This window comes from Sarcophilus harrisii, chromosome 1, assembly GCF_902635505.1.
Source record: "Sarcophilus harrisii chromosome 1, mSarHar1.11, whole genome shotgun sequence".
In the NCBI taxonomy this organism is placed as follows: Eukaryota; Metazoa; Chordata; class Mammalia; order Dasyuromorphia; family Dasyuridae; genus Sarcophilus; species Sarcophilus harrisii.
The window spans coordinates 316,229,738-316,254,453 of record NC_045426.1 but is presented as its reverse complement, the minus strand read 5'-3'; the positions used below and the strand labels follow the sequence as shown (position 1 = coordinate 316,254,453).

Below are 24,716 nucleotides of genomic sequence, written 5' to 3'. Positions count from 1 at the left end.
GGCTTCCACCTTCAAGAGAAAAGACCTCCCTACACATTGCTGAAGAAAGAGATTCTGGGAATACATGAGAGGAACAAGCAGGCCATCAATCTCTCGCTTGCTGCATTAGACACATCAGTGAACTTCCCCTTGGATGAGACCTGAGATTCTCTGTTACCTGGCTCTCAATGAGAGAGCTCTTTCACCTGTATTGTCTGGTGTATATTCTTCTGTGTGCTTTCTCTGGTTTCTTTTTTTGGCTACCGATAAGGATAAAGGGGTTTTCTTTGATAATTGCTGAGTATTAATTTTGAAAGTGATATTTGTAGGGAAAGGTTTCAAACCTTAGATTTAGGAATCCTTCCTTCTTCCTCAATAATAACACAGCATTCAGATGTGAACTTGAAGCTGATCTCATTCCCTCAGACTAACAATATTTAAAGACTAGATAAATATAATGCTAACTCAATACCCCCTCTCCCTGAGGAGAGCAGAATGACTTCCATTCTAAACTTCCTGCTTCCCCTCCTGGTAAGAAACAGACTCATACTTAGAGAAGGTGGGGAAGAGTAAAGGCTAAAGATGCTTCTATTCTTACTCCTTTCAAGCCATATAAACCCCCATGCTACAAGTGGAAAGAGAGCACTTTGCAACATGTGAGATCTCACTAACACTGTTAAAGCAAATGTTATTAAGTGCCTACTATATGCCCCAGTTCTGTATTAAGGTTTTTTTTTTTTTTTTTTTTTTTTACCCCAGAGGCATACCCATAAAGAAGATGGACTTCCTGCACTCAAGAAGTATGCAATCCATTAGGGGAAATAATACACACAGAGTGAAAAACTGAAGAGCATTTTCCAATAGAATTATACATCAGCAAGTGCAATTTAATGTTCACAAAGCAAGAACAAATAAATGTAGCACAAACTAAGTGCATAAATGTCAAGAGGATATGGAGTTAGATGAGTGAATGGTCAGGTGAATTAACTATGGACAATTTCCCAAAGATGAATTCTGAGCCAAGTTTTAATACAAAGCGACATAGAATAATGGAGAAAAGGAAATGGGTCTGTTCAGGTGAAGGGAGTAATAGCATGAGTAAGTCAAATATATAGAATAGCAGGTGATCCACATGCATATAGTATGTAACCTTTGGCTTGGGAGGAGGGGGCTAAGGAGAACAGTCATAATAAATGGTACCTTATTGATCAGATACAGAACTTCTGGTGTGTGCTCAGTAACTAGGGCTTCCTCCAAAAGGCTCGGCTGGCTGGAACCCAGGATGACGGACTCTTGTTGAAGTAACTGCCCTTTTCCATGCTTTATAAAGTTGAAGAGGAAGAACCAGGTTTTTTTTTCCTTTCCTTATTCAAAAGACAGATCAGAAAAGAGATGAGCGCACTTGGTGTTTTAGGAAGGGAAATATATGTCCACACAAGTCCCTTCCCACCAGGAACTGGAAATGGGTACCTTAGAGGCAGAGATACATTGCAGTTGTATATGCTTGCAAGCAGCCTAAGAAGAGAGATCGTGAAAGTAGATTTCTCAGGAAAAGAGATGGCAGTCGCTGGGACATTGATCAATTTGTTACAAAAGCATAAGGCAGAGGTACACATGAGCATTGTTACTTGGCCTGAGAGAGTAGTTCCTATGGTCCTAAACTTCAAAGTCCTGTGTTGAGGGGAGATTCTCAATTCCCTAGGCAATGTGATAGTGGAATCTAGCTTTTCTGCTAGAGACGGTTGATTTGTTGGATAGCATCAGCTTTGAGGGGTGCCTTATAGATAATAAGCTAAGTTTGAGAGTTTGAAGACTGGATCTACTAGAGAAAAAAAGGGATTTCCATATGTAATATGGTCCTTGAAAAAAGAAGAAAATTACTCACTTAATCCCTGATAGGCATTCTACCAGGACAACTGAGCTAATGGATTAAAATGTGAGTCTATTAATTGTTTGAGGACCTAAGTGGTGCAGTGGTTGGAGGGCTGGGCTTAGAGTCAGGAAGATGAATTCAAATCTGTTCTCACACTAGCTGGACTAGTTAGTTCTTACTTAGTTCTCACACTAAGTGACTGGACAAGTCACTTAACCCTGTCTCACTTTCCTCATTTGCATAATGAGCTGGAGAAGGAAATGGCAAAGCAATCAGTATCTTTCCCAAGAAAACCCCAAGTGGGTCACAAAGAGTAGGTTATCACTAAAATAATCCAATAGAAATTGTTCAGCATTCATTTACTTACAAAAATTATTTGTTTTTTAGATGTCAACACAGGGTGACACTATGAGCCTGAGAGGGACTATATAACATCATGAAGGGATGGGGGACTAGAAATCCACCAGAAGGTGAAATGTTTGCCCTAGGGGCAATCCTAGGTTCGGTTCCCTTCCAAAAAAAGCTATGTAAATCAGTTGAGTGCCTCATGTGTTTCTTCCACACCTATTCATGAGCTCCTTAGAGTCCTCTGTATCTTTTGCATTTTCTGTGAGATGAAATAAAAGCTCTCCTGCTAATATGGATTGCTACCTGAGTGTCTGACACCCTCTTATCCACACCTGAGGAAACCTAGATCTCAGCCAAACACAAACTATAATTATAGGCTTGTCTGGAGTAATTCCAGATAGGAACTACAAGCCAAAGAGAGAAAACAAACTTCTTTGTCTCCCTTTCACTGACTCAATCTCTGTGAACTCGAAACCACTAAAAATCTTTTAAATATAAGTAATTCAATGTTGATTCCTTTTCTAATCCTAAAGTTTGTCATTTTTTCAAAGGGCAATATGATATTTACTTTTGCTTCTAAGTAAGATAAATGCTACCTTCTCCAGGGGATCTTGGTGGCAGTTTGGCTAAACTGACATCAAATAAACTTGATTATGGACTTAAGATTTGAACACCCAAAGTTTCTATGGACATTATTAACTAATATTGCCTTACTTTTTACTCAGTTGTGCCTTAAAAAATAAGTGTGGCACATAAATGTTATTTAAAAAAATAAATGTGGACTTATTCTTATAATTCCTAATCTCATTCCCAGAGTGTGGCTACTATTGGTCCCCTCAGGATTCTAGCTGTATCTTGAGGGAGTTGGGGAATGGTTTTCTAGTGTAATAATTTATGAGCTCCCACTGGGATTCCTTCTCCAATGATTACTAGTTCACATCAATTAGTCAATTAGACTTAATAAACTTTTTGAAAGGGATATTTACTAAAGAGATATGGTAAGGATAATGGTTAGAGAATATTCCCAACTATTCTATAACACATTTTCCTAATAGTAGATACAACATCTAGAGAAAAGTGAGTTCAAGCTTAGAAAGTATATGTAGCAAAGAGGTAATTCACATCTGTTGCTTGCTGGAAGTCTTTTTCTTCTCCTTTTGAGATGAATTACTCTTAGGTATAGTGTAGCTTTTCAGGTTCTTTATAGAGCTTTAAAGCTGCTTTTCTTCGGAGTCTAGTTGCCCTTGCCTCCCAGTATAAAGATGGCATCACCTGTTCTGGGGACATTGCTAAGGATTAGGACTTCAGACTCTCTGCAGTTTATAAGGTTCCTCTCTAAATAAATTGGGAGACTGAAATGAGGGATTCTTCCTCAGAAATTTGTTGGTTTTATACAAGATCCACAGGGCATGGCCAAGTCCCCTCAACTATTTTAAATATTTTTCTTGTGCAAGTGTTATTCCATTTCATCCAAGAACTTGTAAACTAATTAAGGACTTTTTTGCTTGGTCTAATTGATTCAAATGAAGTATCCTTACCAGGTTAAAGAAATTATGGGCTAGGGTGACTGAGTCATTAATATGATGCTATACATCTTAACATAAGAATAGAATGCTATTAAAATTATGAAGTGAAAATAACAGAAAAACTGTGTGAGATGTAAAGTGGTTCAAGACACAATAACTACCTTTAAGAAGTTTACAATTTATTAAAAGATAAAAGTATACACAAGCTAAGGAACTAAGTTAACTACTATTTTTTCAGCAGCTTATAAAAGAAAAGTAGTTAAAGATGATGAGATAGTGATGTCATTCCTGCTACTTTGAAGTTTCTCTCCCAACCTACCATTTATTATCCTAAATGACTAAAATGTTACTGCTGATGGACAAACATTAGTTAATTCTTTAGTGAGTGATATGTAATTCATGAATATCAGAGAAACAGCATGGTAGAACTTTTAGCGTGTTAAACTTAGTATCAAGAAGACCTGGATTCATTTCTCTGATAGTTAATAACTCTTGACACTGAGCAAGCAAGCATTTAACTTCTTACAACCTCAGACAACACCTTAGGACTTATTTGCCATTATAGATTGTGTCCTATGTTAGTAATAGAAATATATCTGTATATGAACATCAATTTTAAATAATAAGGCATAGAGAAGGCAGAATCAAAATGGCAGAGTAAGGCAGGAACTCATCTGAACTCTCCCAAATTTACCTCCAAATATGTATTAAATAATATCTCAAAATGAATTCTGGAGCAGCAAAACCAACAAAAAGATAAGGTGAAACAATTTTTCAGCCCAAGACAACTCAGAAGGTAGGTGGGAAAGGTCTATCTCACTTAGGTAAAAGCGGAGCACAGTTCAGTGCAGGCAGTATTTGGGGAAGCCAGCAGTAAGCCATGTCCCAATAGACCAGTGCAAGGCCCTGTACTGTTGATGCATCAGGCCCTCCCTTTAACTCCTTTTCTTTCAAAAGCTGCTGAAAACATAGCAATTAATTCAGTTCCTTAGCTTAGTGTATTCTTTTTCTTTTTAATAGACTAGAAACTTCTAAAAAGTTTCTGTGTTTTATACAGAAAAAACTACTATGTTTTATACCACTTTATATCCCATACAGAGTTTTTATGTTGTTTGCACTAACCAAAAAAGAAACCTAGATCCAACAGATCTATCTCAGAAACTCTTTCTATCCCAGAAAAAAAGTCCAACTTTAACATAAAAATTAAAAGTCACAAAATAGGGTGGGAAAATAAGCAACACACACCAAAAAAGAACTTAATCATACAAAGTTACTGTAGTGATAGGAAAGATCAAAACATAAACCCAGAAGAGGACAACAATAATCAAAATGGCTACATGTGAAGCCTCCAAGAAAAATATGCATTGATCTTAGGGCCAAAAAAAAAAACTCTTAGAAGAGCTTTAAAAGGATTTAAAAGACCAAATAAAAGAGTAAGAAGAAAAATTAGGAAAAGAAATTATAGTTATATAAAAAAAAATGAAAAGGAGAATCAATGGCTTGCTAAAGGAAGAACAAAAAATGGTAAAATATATACAAATATACACAAAAATTTGACTCCAAAAGTAAAACTGGCAAAATGGAAAAGGAATTACAAAAGCTCACTGAAGAAAATCTTTCCTTAAAAATCAAAATTAGGCAAGTGGAACTAATAAAAAATAAAAAGAATGAAAAAATGTAAGAAAATGTGAAATATTACTAGAAAAACAACTGACCTGGAAAACAGATGCAAGAGAGATAATTTAAGAATTACTACTTGAAAGTCATGATCAAAAAAAGGCCTTGAATATCATATTTCAAGAAATCATCAAAGAAAACTGCCCTAATATCCTAGAATCAATGAGTAAAAGAGAAATTGAAAGACCAATAATCTCTGGAAGAGATCCAAAAATGAAAATCCGTAGGAATATTATAACCAAATTCTAGAGCTCCCAGATCAAGAAGAAAATATTGTAAGCAGTGAGAAAGAAACAATCAAACATCATGGAGCTTACATTCAAGATTAAACAGAATTTAGTACCTTCCACATTAAAGAATAAGAATTCTTGAAATATGACATTCCAGAAAGCAAAAGAATTAGGATTACAATCAAAAATCACCCACCTAGGAAAACTGAGTATAATCCTTCATGGATATTCAATGAAACAGAGACTTTTTAAACATTTCTGATGAGAAGACCAAAGCTGAATAGAAAATCTTATTTTCAAATACAAAACTCAAGAGAAGCATAAAAAGCTAAAAAGGAAAGAGAGAACATAAGAGATACAATAAGGTTAAATTGTTTACGTTTCTACAAGGGAAGATAATACTTGTAACTCTTAAGAACTTTGCCAGTATTAGGACAGTTAGAAATATACATAGACAGAAGGCATGGGAATAAATTGATTTTGATGGGATAATATCCCAAAAAGAAAACAATGAAATTAAGTGATGAGAAAGAATTGCACTGGAAGAAGAGAGAAGGAAGAGCTAGAATGGGGTAAATTATCTTACATGAAGAGGCATAAAAGAGCTTTTATAATGGAAGGGAAAAGGGGTGTGGGTGAGCATCAAATGAACCTTACTCTCATTAGAAATGGATCAAAGAGGAAATAACATACACGATCAGTTGGGTACAAAAATCTATCTTATGCTAAAAAAGAATAGGAAGAGGAGAATAAAAAAAGGGAGGGGGACTGGTAGAAGGGAGAATGGATTGAGGGTGGTAGTCAAGAAACAAAACACTGGTGAAGAGGGACAGGGTAAAAGGAGAGAGAAGAAATAATAAGACATAATTGTATGGTTAAGAAGTAATAAAAGTAGATAGATCACACTAGAAAATAGCAGTTAGTAATTGGGATAAGATCTCTTAGAGAAAAGATTTCAAGATGTAGTTGAAATCAATATCCCATTCTACAAATGGTGTCTGCATTAGCAAATGGAAGGATGGCTTTTATATATGTGCAGAGAAGACAGGACCACTGTTAAGCATTGATCTTTTTAGCTACACTTACACATAAAAGGCAGAAATTACCACCATCAGTTATTTCAATTCAACGGATAGTGACACCATGAACAAAAAGATAATAATCCCAGAACAATCTGACTATTGCATAGAGCAAATCATCTTTTTAAACCATAATGATGTGCTTGCTAATGCAATATATTCTGCAATTGCTTATTCTTTGAACATGGCAATAGATTTATAGTAACTCTCAGAGGTCTTACGGAGGGTACACAAATTCACAAACATGTCATCTATAACCTGGTGTTTCTCCCTACAATTCCTTCTTTCTTCCCCACACACCTCAACTACTGGAATTCTTTTCTCATGGGACAAAGCAATGTCCTTGAGGTTTGATTGGCTCAGAATGATTAGGCCTCAGTGATAGATGTGTCTTCCTGGTCACCTGAGTACAAAAACACCCAGGACACGGGAGACTAGAGTTCTCAGACTATCAAGCGTCAGCAGGAACAGTAGGGATACAGGAAAGATGCATTCATTCACCTTAGCCAGCTGTCTCCTTGGTGAATAATCCCTTCCTGCTCTCAATCTCTTTCCACTGCTATGACTTAGCTCCTTTTAGTAACTGTTATATGGACAAGTGTCTTATTTCAATACAGATTTGAGCTTGAGGTATCCAGCCACCCTGGTCAGACCTGGACTGGCTTGGTCAGCCCGGTTCTGGGACTTCTTACTAGAAGCATATGGATGCTTGGCCAGATTTATGTCCAGAGAAGAGCAAAAGGGAGATGGAATATCTACACAGCTTTGAGGTGTGTATAGTGGTATACTCTGCCAGGAGCCCCTCTTCCCTCTTGATTAAGGTCTTTGTTTTGACTCTGACTCCAGTCCACAGCTACTTCATGTGCCTTAATTTGGGAGTGACCATTAAAAGAGAGGTCAAACATGTATGTCTGGAGTGAGAATAATAACAGACTCTCAGTTTGCATCTGTGGAGCTTCATGATCTCTAGGAGTGGAGGAAACTGTCCAAGTTGAAAACATAGAATGGTTTAAATAAATCCAAAAGGCATCCAGAGACATGGGAGAAAAGAAGGAAATGTTGCCAGATTGCTATGGGAAGGGGAAGAAAGATTAGCATAGTAGAGAGCCACAATGTGAAGGAAAGGCCCAGACCCATTTCCTTGCTGGTCCTAGGAGTCATTTGGACCATGTAGGTCCTGAGGGAAGGTAGAACCTACCAGAAGACAAGATTATTCAAATCTCTAACAGCACCAAGTTATTTTTTTATAGCAGCCTAGAACTATAAACTGGGAGGACTATACCCCCTAGGGAGGCAAGGACCACCTGAAGGGAAGAGGAAGTGAGTTATTTAGGAATATCAAGTTCAATCAGGATACTACTATAAATCTGGATGACTATATAGCTCCCTGGAGAAGATATAGGTCCATTTGAAAGGGAGCCTTGACAGTTTTAGGGCTCAGAAGTATGTGTGAGTTCTTTGTGGTTTTTGTCAGGCTAAAAAAAAAAAAGAAAAAAATAACTTGTCCTATATTTGCTATTGTTAGCCTGACTGTTTATGTGAGAGCTGAGGGCTCTTTAAGACACAAATCCAATTCTGATGTTACTAGGAAAAACCCTAGGGTTAACCCTTAAGAGTTACTGTCAAGAAACCTTAGAAATTGAAGATACTACATGTAAACACAAAACTGTGGTCCTAAGCCATGGACTGCATAATCTTTTCAGTCTAAAAAGATAATGGCTGAAAGAAGTTATAACTTTATGATGGGAATGGAACTATTTCTGTGGTGGAAATGACTAAATAACTAAAACTAGACAGACAGGTTTAAAAATGGTCATTAATTTTTTTTTTTACTGTATAGTATTGTATGGATTTCATTATACAAGAAATAGTACAAAGTCAAATAGAAATAAATTCTGGGAATGGTAAATATAAGTTAAATAAATAACAAGTTATTATTATCTTCATCTGACTGTCCCAAAGATATCTTAAATTTAGCATGTCCAAAAATGAACTTGTTTTCCCTCTAAATCCATCCCTCTGCTTAACTTCTCTGTTTCTGTGGAGAGCACCACCATCTTTTCAGTCACCTTAGTTCTGAAGCTCGAGTCACTTCTCATTTGTCCCTATCCCTTACTCTCAATATTGAATCAGTTAGTTGGGAAGCCTTATACATGGGGAATAAGCCTCATGATCCCATTCATATTCAATGGTGATTCTGCCAAATTGTTTTATTTCTTCTGTCTCTCCTAATTTGTGTCCATGTAGTAGCACCACTCTTCACCCCTCCTCATCCCATTAGAACATAAACTTCTTGAAAAGAAATCCTGTTTAATTTTTGTTTTTCTTATATCTATTTTCAGATAACTCATGCTTAAAGCTTCCTAATCTGAATTATTATGGAACTTTAATCATTTTTATAGTCCATTGTTAACTTTTTGCTCTGACATTACATGCATGGTTCCTCCACTTTGGTTAATAATAATAATAATAATATATTTTATATGGTGTTTAAGGGTTGCATTGCATTTTTCTTTTAATAAACTCCTCAGGTAATTTGTGCAAGCTTCATTGTCTCTTTTACAGATAAGAAAACTAAAGTTCAGAGAGGTTAAGTCATCTGTTAACAGTCACACGACTCATTTATGTCAGAGTGTACTAATATTCCTGTCACAGTATGGGGCTGGGTGGACACTAGCATATCCTAGTAGGGTATTTCTTATGCTCTCATGTTCTAAGTATACTCACCAAAATACTTCACCGTGTATTAATGCATACGTTAGACACTGTCATTTACTCCCATGGGTGCTGAGTTAAAAATATAGCTGTTAACTCCTTCTGTTTCCCAGGCAGCTGCTGACTTACTCTGCAAGAAAAAAAAAAAGAAAAAGAAAAGCTTTCCTCCTTCAGAAACACTGGGGTGAGGGAAAGAAGAGAAACAGATCTAGAAAGGGGCGTGGGTAGTATGTGAGCTGGCTGAATGTGAGAGGGACTGTGTGGGGGAGAAGGTGTGAAAGATAGGTGCGTGTGCAGTGTATGTAAAAGTTGGAGGGGAAGTTTATGGGACGTGTATATATGTGGCTCTTCTACACAGACTAGGTCCAATATTGGGAATATCACACAAATCACTTATTTTTCCTAATATCCTAATACTCGATAACCTCTAGCAGCATAAAATCTTATACTACACCTAAGTCTCAGCCACAAAGGAAAGGAATCTTAGTTTCTATGCAAGCTTTCAGGCTAACAGCCCATTGACAAGTTGACAGACAGGTTTACTAATCTGACCTCCCCTCCCCCCAAAAAAAGCCCTACAAATAAGAAAGCTCACATTTGAGCCTACACACACATCACAATAATTTTCCTTCCCTCTCCTCTGGGGTTCCACTCTCTCTGGGGACTTGTTTAGCACACCAGATTCACATCTGGTCTCCTGTAAGGTAAAGCAATCAAATCCTCTAGAGAGTTCAGCCTTCTCTCTCCAGTAAGTTCCACTTGCATAACGATCTATGATACAGCTCTGGTTACACCATTTTCTTCTTTCCATTCACTCTAACACACATCCTCAAAAGTCACTTGATGTCAGTGGAGAATTGATGGTCTATCCTTTAGACATGGGGAATATACAATTAACAGTCCCCACTTCTTAGGTTGTGGGGATCCCTCCTCCCTGGGAACCACATGGCTTTCCCACAGGGAGCTAGCAGATGTGCCCGTTGGCTCTTCAGGAGACCCAGCCCAATTTCTGGATATACTGCCTTTCCTCATTTCCTTTCTCAGTTCTGGCCCTCTGCATCTGTTTTCTTTTTGAAAGCTGAGACCGAGGTGACTAGCTATGATAAAACCAATGCCATTTTCCAATGTGATATTAATGGGGACATCAACACTTTGTATAAAGAGATATACTTAGTGCCAGAACAAAGGCTTTATCTACAGGTGTTAATAAGGCCTTTTACACTTTGTTTAGACAGATATCTTCAAAACTAAGCCCATAGCTGCCTTGGCAATGAGGACAATGAGAACAATGTCAATGTCTCCCATATACATGTGTGTATGAGAGTTGGTAACTATGAACAAAGAGCAGTTTTTACTGCAGTTAACTAGTCTTGGTTCAAAAGCCACATAGTTCAGGTATTTATGCCTATACATTTATATATGTAGTAGAGTGCACTATCTGCACTCAGATTTTTTTATTTCAGGGAAGGCAAGCCCAGACTTTCAGAGAAACACAGAATCCAGCTGCTCATCAGAGCCTCTAATAAGCACAAAACTGAGAGGACTAGCTATCTGCTGTTTATTTATTCATTGCATTTATAAAATGTACCCATCAATAATAGCTTTTGGCAGGTATGGAAAACTAAACATCCAGTAATCCTTGGACTAATGCCAGATAAATTTACCATGCATGACTTCAAGAGACACAGTGGACAATCAAAGGAATGCCAGAATCAGGGCAGAGAGGGAGGAAGGGAAATAGGGGGAGAGAGAGAGAGAGAGAGAGAGAGAGAGAGAGAGAGAGACAGAGAGAGAGAGAGAGAGAGAGAGAGACAGAGAAGAAAGAGAAAGGGAGAGAAGGAAGGAGGGAGGGAGGGGGGAGGAGAGAGGGAGAGAGGGAGAGAAAAGAGGGAGGGAGTAAGGGAGGGAAGGAGAGGGAGAGAGAGAGAGAGAGAGAGAGAGAGAGAGAGAGAGAGAGAGAGAGAGACTGACTCTCAATGGAGAAAGAAGGCTACCAAAATTAAGGGGCCTGTGTTAAATCTCTGCCTATACAAGCTCAAATATGAGGAAGCAGCTGAGAAACAAATAATATTTTATATATGTGAAGCAGTTACAAAACATTTCCTTGTTTTATCCTCACAATAACCCTGAGCGATAGACAAAGAAAGGGATTGAGGTTCAAGAGAGGCTAGCTGGCTTGCTAAAAGATGATCACAATAAGTGATGGAGGCCAGAATTTAAAACTAGGTCTTTGGATGTCAAGTCTAACATTCTTCACAATAGCATATTGCCTTTCTGGTTAAAGTCGGGCTCCAAGAAAAAGAACAGGAAAAATTCTGTTGATTAGTAGCCTGAATATTCAAGGGACACATTCAACCTCCAAGTTGCCTTAAATTGCCCCTCTTTCTTTGTTTGTTTGTTTTAAACATATTTAAATGTCATTTCTAATAGTTTAGGGAGCATAGCAATTCGAAGGCAGAGGTTTCTAGCAAGGTTGTCTTTTTAGGAGTGTTCTCAGTTTGGGCTATCTACATCTGTTGAGTATTGAGTTGCCCTGTTCATGTTTATGCCCATCATATTTCCCTTTTCCAACTAAAAGTGTGGCGAATTATGGGAAAACATATCCCAAATACATATCAATAGAGTGGGTGGGAATTTTTCTTGTCATTTATTTTCCTACACTGTTTAATACAATGTCTTTTGCTTTGAACTAATATCTTCTACTTGGTCTGGATAAAAAAAAACCCACAAACATTCATAGGGATCATGAGCTATGGTTTTGAGTGGATACTGGCCCATAATATGCCTCAAGTCTGAGGTAGCTTTCAGGGGACCCATGTGTATTTGGTGACCTGGGAATTATATCTATGGGGATTCAGTAGAGATCTCTATTTTTGGATGCTCAGGCACTGTAGAAATATATTGAAGATGTTATATTTTTCCTAAACTGTAGCTGAGTAGAAGGTTTTCCTAAGTGGTTTTAACAAGCCAGACAAAACACTTTGAAACTATTGTCATGTGTCAGCATCATTAGCCTACTGTTGTTTGATTTAGCATTAAGCTAAACAGCATCACAGTTTTCCTATAATTAGAAAATTGGTACACAATAACAGGACCCCCCTTTAAACACTGTAGCTGGGGGAGAGTACCTATTAACCATTGTGATGATTGCACTGAAACCATCTAAGATGATGCTATAGACAGTTTGGGAAATGTCCTACTGTCCAAAATGTATAAGAAAGAATATAAAGCACTGTATTATGTAAATTGTTTAAAATGGTGGTACATTCCAGCATTGCTGAAGGAATAAGCGTTGATGGAGAATTCTGAAAAGTAATTACTGAACTCCCCAGGCAGATGAGAAGATTTAAATCAGTCCTGAAGTCCTTGAAGAAGATGAAGTGTGGAACAAGATAGTTGGAAAGATAGCATATGTAACTGAGGAAATGGTAGCATAAATTAAGTACTGAAAGCAAACTATCATCAGCCTGCCTATACATACAAGGGACTTAATAGGTGAAAGTATGATCCTTTTTGAGAGAGTATCTGTACCTACCATGGGAAATGCTTTGAGTCCTAGCTAGCACAAACCATTGAAATAACACAAAACTGATAGAGACATGCAGGAGGCTATTGCTGTACTAACATAGTATCCTTAAAAATGCAGTAATCCTGAGATCACAGGGTCAGAGTATTGAAGGAGAACCATGATGGGGGAATGGAATATGTGCAGGAAGCCTTGGTCCTTTTCACTCATACCTTTCAATAGGAGGAAGGAAAAGCCTCTGGTTTTACATTACATCCGGAAAGTCTACTTAGAGGCTGAAAGTCAAAGCATCAATAAATATATAACACCTGGAACCATTTCAGACTAACTCAAAGGACCAGTCGGTTCATATGGGACCAGGATGCATGGGAGAGGAATGTTTGGACAACAAATGGTGTCTTAAATATGCAGCACTAATACAGTTGGTGAAAAGATTTGAGCCGAGGGCAACAGTCACAGAGAAAGGCCAGAAGTAGCATTTATAAAGGGTCTAAGGTTTGCAAAACACTTGACATGTTATCTCATTTCTTACAACCACTCTGCAAAGGAGGTGTTTATCAATGTTCTGGGATGACCAGCTGTAAATGGCTTTGCTATTCTCAGTAGTACAATCATCCACCACTACTCTGAAGGACTTATGATGAAAAATCCTATCCATTTCCAGAGAAGGAACTGATTGTGTCTGATACAGATTGAAGCATTCTCTCTTTGTCTGACTCTCTCTTTCTTTTTAACTTAATTTTTATTGAGGGTTTTTATTTTCATTAGGATGGAAGATCTATGTTTTCTTTCATAACTTGACTGTCATGGAAATGTCTTGCATAAATTCACATGTGGTTTCTTAATTATGGGTGGGGATAAGGAAGAGAACCCAGAACTCAAAAATCTTTAAAAAACAAATGTAAAAAAATTGTTTTCAATATAACTGGGGGGAAATATTAAGTAAAATAAAAAAATTTATAAACAAAAAAGGAGGTGCTTATTATCATTCCTGTTTTAGATGAGGAAACTGAGGTTTAGATAGGTTAAGTAAATTTTCCAGAGATACACAGCTAATAAGTATCTGGGACAGAATTTGAATACCAGCCTTCTTGATTCCAACTCTAACACTGGTTCAACTGGTCCTGACTGGCTCAGGTATAAATCTTCAGGGGTAAGCCATTTGATTCCTTTGCTCTCCCAAACTACTGCCTTCTGCTGGGAGGGAACATGCTTTCCAAAGTGACAAGAGAGCAGCTGCCTCAGAGAAAATCACCCGCAGAGCACCACAGAGACTGCAGGGAATAAGGAAAGCTGCCCCTATTCCTGAGTGCACAGGCTATTCCTGTCTCTTCCTATCTATGTGACCTCCCAGGGCCTTGGTTTACTAAGTAGACTTAAGTGACCTCTGGGGTTCTTTCCAGTTCTAAATCTGGGATCCAATTAACTCAAGAGGCTGAGCTTTATTTACTTTCTTTGGGGAGGCAGAGAATAAAATGGATAGAGTACTTCACTTGAAATCAGAAATATGTGAGTCTGAATTCTTCTGATTTCTTCATCTGTAAAGTGAAGGCAATCACAGGATTTATGTCTTTGCAAGGTAGTTGTTTTGCCAACATCAAAATGTTATATAAATGTAAGCTACTTATTATTATTATTATTATTACAAATGCAGACTAGAAGGTTACACACATGCTGAGTGTACTTGAGAGAATTCAAAAGAGTACTGTGCCATAAGTGACTGCCACTGGACCAGAAAAAAAGCCATTAAGTTAGGGACCCCAGACCTGAAAAGCCTCATTTCTACTTCATCCACTTATTCTATATAGACTCACAGAGTCCTATGCAGCAGGGACACTAAAGATCGGAGATGTAATATGACATTACATGGAATTGATAAACTGAACAGCAGATCCCAACTGCCAATGATCTTAGCATTCAAGGGCTTTTCATAACCTGGCTCCATCCTTCCTTTCCGGCTTTTTTTAAAATTTCATTTCCCTCCACTAACTTTACAATCTATTAATACTATGTCATTTTGTCGTTTATTATGCTTCATCCTCCATCTCCAGGCCTTTGTACTGACTCTATTCCATTCCCAAGAGGCTATCCCCTGAATTCTTTCAAGACTTAGATCAAAGGCTATCTTTTGCAGGAGGGCTTCCTACTCCCCCCAGTCATTTGAGCCTTTCTCTCTGAAGTTATTTTACTTCTACTCTATATCCGTTGTGTTTATATGTATTTATCTACATCTATCATGCATTGGTAAGTAAATTCCTCGAAGGCAGGAGCTGGCTTTGTTATTTTTGCCTTTTTTGTATTCCTAGCACTTAACAGTATCTGACACATTATATACATTTATAAATCTTGACTGATTTCAATCATTTTATGTTTTTGCAACATATATCTTGACAGCCCATACAAGAAGTAGGCCTCTATGGATTTAATAAGAACTATCTATATGGGGGTGGGAAGGTTTATATAAGTATGAGCTTTAAGTCAAAGAAAGTAGACAATACAGCCTAAGTTCAGACTTGGTGAACATCATTAATTGGGATCAACTACAGCTTACTTAAAGTATTGGGAAAGTTTAGCAGTTTGGGAGCTAGGGGACTCGATATCTAGATAGCTAAACATAATCTTAGAAGATAAACATCCATGATAGAAAACAGCACCAACCGAACGCTAAACCTTCCATCTTGAAATTGAAAGCGAATTCAAAGTAGTTTGATTTGGGCAATTATTCAATGGCTGAGAAATGGAAAGATCACTTGCAGAAGAAGTGTTAAGTATGATGTATTTTAACTGCATGAATAAGATGTGAGGTATGCCAGAGGAGCAATACATAAAAGTTCATCTCAATGACTACTGACCTTTTTCAAAATGATCTTGGAAAATTCACTTCTATGAGATGAAAAATCTATGATATTATCTAAAGAAATATTAGTCTACAAAATCATCAAGGACTCCTGTTATCCATGAGCTCCCTCTGGAGCTGTGGTATAAAACAAAGCTTCTTTTTTTGTTTATTTTTTGGGTTTTTTACATTGCTTTTTTTTCTCAATAGTATTTTATTTTTCAAAATACATGTAAAGATAGTTTTCAATATTCATTTATATTCCAAATTTTTCAAAATACACATAGTTTTCAACATTTATTACATTCCAAATTTTTCTCCCCTCCTCTCCAAGACAACAATCAATCTGATATAGGTTAAACATCTGCAATCCTTTTAAACATATTTTCACATTTGTCATGTTGTGCAAGAAAAAATCAGGCCAAGGGGAAAAAAATACAAGGAAAAAAGCAAACAAACAAAAGTGAAAATACTATCCTGCAATCCACATTCAGTCCTCCATAGTTCTCTCTCTAGATGTGGATAGCATTTTCCATTCCAATTCTCATTGGAATTTCCTGGAATCACCACATTGCTTTAAAGAGCCAAGTTCTTCCCAACTGATCATCATACAATCTTGCTATTACTGTGTACAATGTTCTCCTGGTTCTGCTTGCTTCACTCAGCTTCAGTTCATGTTAGTCTTTTCAGGCTTTTCTGAAATCAGTCTTCCTCATCATTTCTTTTAGAACAATAATACTCTATTACATTCATATACCATAACTTATAGTCATTCCCTAATAATGAGCATCCACTCAATTTCCCATTCCTTGCCACTACAAAAAGGGCTGTTACAAACAATTTTACACACGTGGGTCCTTTTCCCTCTTTTGTGATCTCTTTGGGATAGAAGTCCAGGAGTGACACTCCTGGATCAAAGGATATACCCAATTTTATAGTCCTTTAGACACAACAGAACAAAACTTCTCAAACTGTGGGTTGCAACCTCACTGAGTATGTGCAACTGAATGTAGGGGTCATAAAAAATTTGGCAGTAGTAAAAGTTATCAAATATTCTGCCAAGATTTAATACTTTATGTAAAAATAAGCATATCTATCTCATTAGTATGAAATTTTGATTTTGTCTTTAATGAATGGTAAAATTATATGTATACTAAAGAATTGATTTAAAATAAACTTCTTTATGATTTGTTATGAGTAAATGTTTAATTTGTATACCTATTTTATATGCATACTATATACATACTATATACATGGGTCACGTAAAAATTTCGTTAGTGAAAAGGGGTTGCGAGTGGAAAAAGTTTAAGAAGCTCTGGTAAAGAAGTAGTCTAAGACTATTTGAATGAGTGTCCATCATCAGATGGAACAAGAGAAGAACTAAGGTGAATCAGTATGTTCAAGATAATCTAATTTGTCTGTCAGATTGGTTTTTCAGTAGTTTTTCAGTCATGTCCAACTCTCTGTGACTCCATTTGGGATTTCTTTGGCAGAGTTACTAAAGTGATTTAATATTTCCTTCTTCCGCTCATTTTACAGATAAGGAAACCACAGCAAACAAAATTAAGTGACTTTTCTAGGGTCCTACAGGTAGTGGCTCAGGCAAGATTTGAACTCATGAAGATGAGTCTTCCTGACCCCAAACACAGCATGCTAGCTACTGTGCCACTTAGCTTTCCCATCTGTCAGGTTGTCAGTGTTGGACCTGGGCAGTGAATATCCTGACAACTCCATGCAGAGGAACCAAGAAGAGAATGGCTTTCATCTATCTGCCAGGCAGGATTGCACAGGTTGAGGCTATCATATTCAAGGATCTTCAGGGAGTGTCCACCACTTTTAACAGCTTATAGAAAAGGCCAATGTGGATAAAAGCATAATATTTTCACCTTTGTTGTTGTCATTGTTTGTTTGCTTGTGGGTTTTTTTCTTTCTCATGGTTTTTTTCCTCTTTTGATCTTTTTTTTTTTTTCCTTGCACAGCATGACAAATGTGGAACTATATCATCGTTTAAACTATATTGGATTGCTTGCTATCTGGGGAGGGGAAGGGGGGAGAAAGGGAGAAAAATTTGGAACATGAGGTTTTGCAAGGATGAATGTTAAAAACTATCTTTGCATTTGTTTTGAAAAATAAAAAGCTTATTATTATTTTAAAAAAAGAAAAAGGTCATTGGTGTCATGATAAATCTACAATTGTTAGTTTATCTAGAAAGCTTCATTGTCTTTGTAAAGACTTGGGAAAACATAAGGAAAGGCTAATGAAAATATTAACTCACTAGGAAAGTGCTGGTTTTTACTTGTCAGAATGGCAGGGCAAAGACCAGAAAACAGCAGAAGATTCCAGTTTCTAAGCGAAGGAAGCTTACTGTACAATGACATTGTATAGTAAAAGGAATGAGTCAGACCAAATGTCTTCTGAAGTTCCTTCTAGCGCTAGTATCATAATCAACAATTCTGTAGGGGAATAAGCAATGGTATCAGAGGCAAAGAGATCTTCTATTGGGTTGCTGTTTTAGGAATATATAAATTGTCTTGGCCAAATGCGTCTCTGCCTTTATGTTATATGTGCAAAAGCAACTTAAGAAGCTAGTTATTAAAGGATCTGTGAATAAAGAACAGATGGGCACTTTCAGACTATCCCTAATGACCAGTAGGCTAGAGGATGAATGGGATGACGGGCACCTCCGTTGAGATTTTGATCAGCAAGGGCAATTTCCCTGAGTCTAACTGGTCTAATTAGTAAGAAAACTCACCCTCTGCCCTACTTTTCTTCAACCTATCCCAGTCAAACTACTGCATCATAGAGTTAACTACCCTACTCCTTCCCTGTGTCAGTAATCAAACTGCTGCACTTCCTACACTTAAAATACTTTCCAAGACTTTTAAAAAAGGTATTTATTTGCTTAGCATCTAAACCTGTCGATTGGCATGGAAAGAAAGTTTTAATCTCTTTTTCAAAAGGAAATCAACATTTAACCATGAGTCAAGGCTAAGAGCATGATATAATTCCACAAATCCTACTCTAATACTTCATTAGAGCATGGGGATGACCCTGAATTTTTAAATGCTATGCAAGAGCAGCACAAGCTCTGGGATTTTCTACCATGCTCAAAAAGCTTTGAATACATCTTAGTAAAAGACCATATTTCAACCTAGAGAATGATAGAACACTCATCACCAGAAGGGCAATGTGGATAGAGTGATAATCCTGACACAGACATTTATTAACTCTGTGACCCTGGGCAAATCACTGCTTGCCTTATTTCATCAAGCTATAAAATGAGCTGGAGAAGGAAATGGCAAAACATTCCAGTGTCTATGCCAAGAAAACTAAACCCCATACATATTTGTGTCTAATGATAGTCCTCTTGGTGGAGGTGGGGTGGGAGTAGGGGAAAGGAGAGCAGAGAAAGGATAGAAAGTCACACAATAACTTTATTATATATTTAAAAGGAAAGGCAAGTTACACATAGTAGATTTTTCATGTGCAATCTTTTTTTTATTCTACTTTGCCATGGAAATGCCTGTCCTATTTCTTAAGTTCAGAATAATTTTTTAAAATGGGATCACAGAGTCAAACATACTGAAACAAAAACAGAGAAAGATTTTTTCATGAAATTAAAAGAAATATAATCTGACCTATTAAACAAATTGCTGATACCAAAAAAGAGGGGGATGGATGGAGTGGTAGGGATGAATAGAGGAATGGACAATGATTAAATTAAAGCAATTTCCCACAGAAATGTAACCAATATAGATCAGTTGCCATGAAACCAAATGAGCTAAGAAACCTTTAGTTAGCAAACACTTGATTTCCTTGCTAAGCAGAAAGACATGACAGCCAAATGCAATATCATTTATAAAATTTTAGGGAGAGCTATGTTGGAAGATTATACACAGTATCACATTACATGACATCAGGAACCAGTGAAGGGGAAAACAAAGTTACAGAAAATTTGTTGAGACCCCCAAATGAGCAAAGTTATCCTAATATCATTTAAGGATGAAACTGGAAGGACAATGAAATAAATCCCAAAAGGGGGAAAATCTGTGGCATTTTTTATAATAAACTTTTTTCATCACTAATGTGAATGAAATTACTATATTTGGACATTTACCAATATAGTACCAGTACTACTTGAAGAATAGAAATGGCACCTAAAAAAAAACCCCAAAAAACAAAGATACATTAAAGGTACTAAAAGTCATAAAGAAAATCTGGCATAGAGTTCAATTGAAAGAAAATCTCTATGGATTGTATGATACTCTAGATCAAAACTTTTTAAAAAATTGACTATGACCTAATATGGGGTCTTGTAACTGAATGTGGGGCTTATGAAATTATGACTTATTATCATAAAAGTTTGATTTGTATAACTATTTTATATTCCTATATACCCAAGGTAAAAATTTCTTGGGTGAAAAAGGGTAGGAAAAGGTTTAAGAAGTCCTGCTCTAGATGCTCCTGTTTAAGACATGATATATAATATGTATTATCCATCAACTAATGTGTCCTCAAGATTCTGGATTGAGATTATTATTATCATTGTTATGATTGTGGGATCAAGCCATCAGAGAAGTCAGTTTCTCTTCATTATGCCCCCTACCTGGACTTCCCTTGGTAAATTTCTAAAATCCAGTTTATATTTAGCTCAAATCTGGAATTTCTTTCAATGTGAGTAGCAGAATCCCTTCCTTCAAAAGGACTAAAAATAGAACATTGGTGTCACATCCGAAACAACTTTTGTCCTCAATTTCAGTTTCATTCATGTACCCATTTTCACTGATGATCCAGGGAGTCCCCAATCAGTTTGGTTAGCTTTTCAGGACTTTATCCTTTATTTGGGACCTTTAATAATCCATACTTCTTTTCCTGCAGGGGTGGACATGCTCATTAGCACCTTAAAATATAAGACAGAATACTCTTGATAGTATCAGCGATTGGGGCTGCCCTAAGATGTCATGAATGACTTGGAGCTTGGATACCTCCAAGCTGATGAGTTTTAGTGACTGAATGCTATAGCTACCCCAAGATGATATAGTTAGCTTGGATCCTCGGAATAATGGAATTCTGTTGGGAAGGAGTTCTCTTTTGTACCACTAGTCTACAGCAATATATATCAAGAAAATAATTCTCCATGACTAAGTTAGATTCACACAGAGATCCAAGGATGATTCAAAAGTTGGGGAAAATTCACATGAATTAATCATTTAAACTACAAAAATAATAAAAATCATATGATTATTTCAACAGGTGCCAAAAAAAGCCTTAACAAAATACCATGTCATGGAGGGTCATGAGATATGTTTGGATTTGCTCTTTCTTATGGGTTATGTAAAGCATGCAGGCAGATAGTCTTTATCTGTTTCTTGTCTATTGTTTCAAAGCCTGGGTGGGTTACCTCCACCCATATGCAGGGTCTTACACTGTGGGATGATGAAGAGTTGACTAGTTAGCTACTGAGCCAGAAAAAAAGGATGAGTCAGGGGACCTGTGAGGAGACAAGTTCCTGCTGGAACTGCTTAACTGTGACTATCCAAATAACAAGATATAATTCCAGTGAAAAGTAGGAAGGACAGGGTCCTTCTCTTTCCCAGTATAATGACTATCCTGTCCATTTAATTGCTAATTCCATCAGGACTTAACTAATTGAGTTTTCACTGGGGCACCTGGATGCCTCTGTGTCTTTTTTATTTGTTCTTTCCTGGTCTTAGGTAAATGAGTTTCCATGGTGGGTATGTTTAGGATTAGAGGTGATCTAGTGAATTCTGAAAAATCAGTAACTCTTGAGAAGTGATTGACAGTGGCAGTGGTATGCACTGGAGTTACCCTGACTAGCGTTGAGGAAAGCTTTGGCATTTTTAGAAAATGTAGGTACCATTAGGACAGGGGCAAAGCTTGGTCTATTTTACTAGCAGACAAGTGTAAGAGGTGATTAGGTAGAATCAAATTATTAGTATTATATAACTGTTTTAGTTTTGATGAGGCTCAAAATATTAACCTCCTAGTCAATTTTGAACATAGTTGTGTTTAGTTGTGGAATTCTGTTTTAATTATTCTGTTAATGCATATTGTGAATCTTTTAAACTTAGTATTTTTCAATCTGGGTAGAAATAAATTCTCTGTCCCATACCTGATTCATAATGTACACTGAATGCATCTTTTCCAATGGGCCCTTTTAGGAAGCATCTTAAGACATGCAGGCAATAAGTATTACTATAATTAGACACTTCCTTCAGTGTGAGGGTTTGTTTAGTACAGGAATCTATCTTATCCTAAGAGGAAGTAGGAGTGGAAGAGGACAGGAGAAGAGATCGTGTGATTTGGGGAAGTCTGGGGAAGTCAAAAGCAAAACACTTTTTAGGAAGGACAGAATAAAAAGGAGAGAAAGAAAGAAAGATAAACAGGGGGAAAATAGAATGGAGGGAAATACACAGTAAAAATATGCCATGAAAAAATTTTATAGTAATTTTCTCTGATAAAGGCTTCATTTTTCAAGTACATAGAGAATTATGTCAAATTTATAAGTCACTCCTCAATTGACAAATGATCAAAGAATATAAACAGGAAGTTTTCAGATGAAAAAATGAAAGCTATCTATAGTTATATGGAAAGCAGCTCTAAATCACTACTGATTAGAGAAATTTTTGCAAATTAAAATAACTGTGAGATGACACCTCACATCTATCAGATAGGTTAAGATGACAGAAAAGGAAAATGACAAATGCTGGGGCAAATTTGGGAAATGTGGGACTCTAGAGCAGTTAGTATAACTGTGAATTGATCTAACCATTTTGGAGAACAATTTGGAACTTTACCCAAAGGGCTATAAAAGTATGTATATCCTTTAACCCAGAAATAAAAAAAGAAAAGATTTTTTTAAAGGAAAAAGATTTAAAGGTACACAAATATAGCAACTCTTTTTATAGTGACAAAGAATTGGAAATTGAGGGGAAGTCTTATCAGTTGGCGGAATGGCTGAACAAATTGTGGTATGTGGTTGTGATATTGATAAGCAGCTTGATTTCACAATAATCTGGGGAAGTTACATGAACTGATACAAAGTGAAGAGAGCAGAACCACAAGAAAAATGTGCACAGTAATAACAGTAATATACAATGATCACTTAGGAATTCACAGAAATACAGTGATTCAAGAAAATTTCTAAGGACTTGATGGAGTCTGAATACAGATCAAAGCATACTTTAAAATTTTTTCTTTCTTTTTTTTTGGAATGTGCTTTCTTTTACAACATGACTAATATAGAAATGTTTTGCACGACTACACATGTATAATCTATATAAAATTCAGATGGAAAAATTAAAGCTATCTATAGTTCAGTGAGGTATAGGGTTGAGAGGATGGGAAAAAAATCTAGAACTCAAAATTTAAAAAAAAATGCTTAACATTTTAAGCATTGTTTTTACACACAAGTGGAAAAGAATTTTTTTTTTTCAAAAACCAGACAGTTTCTTATCCATATGGAATAAATTGGTCACATTGCTTCCTATCTGGCAGTCAAAAATTGACTAACTAAATGACTTCTGAGAATCTCCCTTTATTTCTATGGTCTTTATTATCTGGTCACTCTATTCTGGAAGGTAGATTTTTCTGTGAGAAATAGGAATGGGGGTTTCTGCATTAGAAGAGCCACTCTGTTGGTCTATGGTCTTTTCATTTTGGTTTTATTGATCTTCATTCTGTCATAATTGCTGTGCTTTTTATCCCATTTATATTCCCTCTTCACTTTACCAGGATTTCCTTTTGTGTACCCTGTTGTCTTTATTGATATTTTATTCTTCTTGAATAAACATTTTCCAAACCAATCTTCAAAATGAATAAAACAATAACAAGTTCAATTTATCTCTTAAACTACTTACTCACTAAAACCAGGGGAGATGCATTTCATGAAAAAATAACACATAGATTGCTATTCATATTGTCCATCTGATTAAAACAGTCTTTCCTCTTTCCTGCGCATTTATTTCTCTCTGTAATCCGTAAACCTAATCCCTTTTAGGGTCCAAGAAGGGATCTTGGATAGGAGGTTAGACTAGCTCTCCCTGGCTTCTCTCAATTCTATTCAAAGGTTAAAAAAAAACAACAACAATCATACTAAGCCTCAAGAATTATTATCCTAATTTCACAGCTAGGGAAAGGGCAACAACACAGAGAGGATGCCATATGGGAGTACCCTGCATTTCAATATGAACTCTAGGATTAGTTGCCTCATCTCTTTTTTTAGGTCTAGCCAAACTATACTTTTAAGGCTTCTCTATGAAACTAATCAAACTGCAATCAAAATTATTAGGTCTCCATCAGTACACAGAATTTGTTAACTCCTTCCAACAGAATAGACATTTCTTTTATCCTTTCAATGTTGCTTCCATGAAATCCCGCCACTAATGGATCTGACAATTATTTCCATTCTGAGTCAGTGCCAAAACATCGCTGTCTAAACTGTTTTCCATGCTTTGAATAGTCTATGAACATTAATGTAATTGGCAGTACTCTAAATGTGAGATACTTGTCCAGTGAGTTGCTATACTACAGAAGAAGCCAAACCATATAAATATTAAACATTGTGAATATGTGAAAATAAAAGAAATCAGCAAATTTCCAGCAAATAAAAGAACTGCACATAGACTCCTCTTGAAAAAGTAAAGAAAGGATTTGATGGATCAGTTTCATAATGGGCTCAAATAAAACAAACAAATAAAACTTCAAAGGCCATTCAGTCATTTCATTTTTCAGTGCTCATAATTAACATAAGCAAAAAGATCACCAAAAAAACAATTGCAGCTCAAATGACAATAGTACAAGGAAGAACTTCATAAAATTACATACTCCACAATAGCATGCCATCTATCTATTGATCTATCACATGGAGACATCTATATATGTCACAATTTTTTATTCTGTATACA

At 36.5% G+C, this 24,716-nt stretch overlaps 1 long non-coding RNA gene across 1 annotated transcript in view; it reads right to left on the bottom strand.

Annotated features, from left to right (window-relative positions):
• Positions 1-755: 755 nt before the first annotated feature.
• The window catches only part of LOC116420457, a 29,311-nt gene continuing 5,350 nt past the window's right edge, over positions 756-24,716 (bottom strand). The window contains exons 4-5 of the long non-coding RNA XR_004230784.1: positions 9,440-9,557; positions 756-1,343 (exon numbers count right to left, since the gene is read on the bottom strand). This is a non-coding gene — a long non-coding RNA (uncharacterized LOC116420457). The remainder of the gene's footprint in view (positions 1,344-9,439; positions 9,558-24,716) is intronic.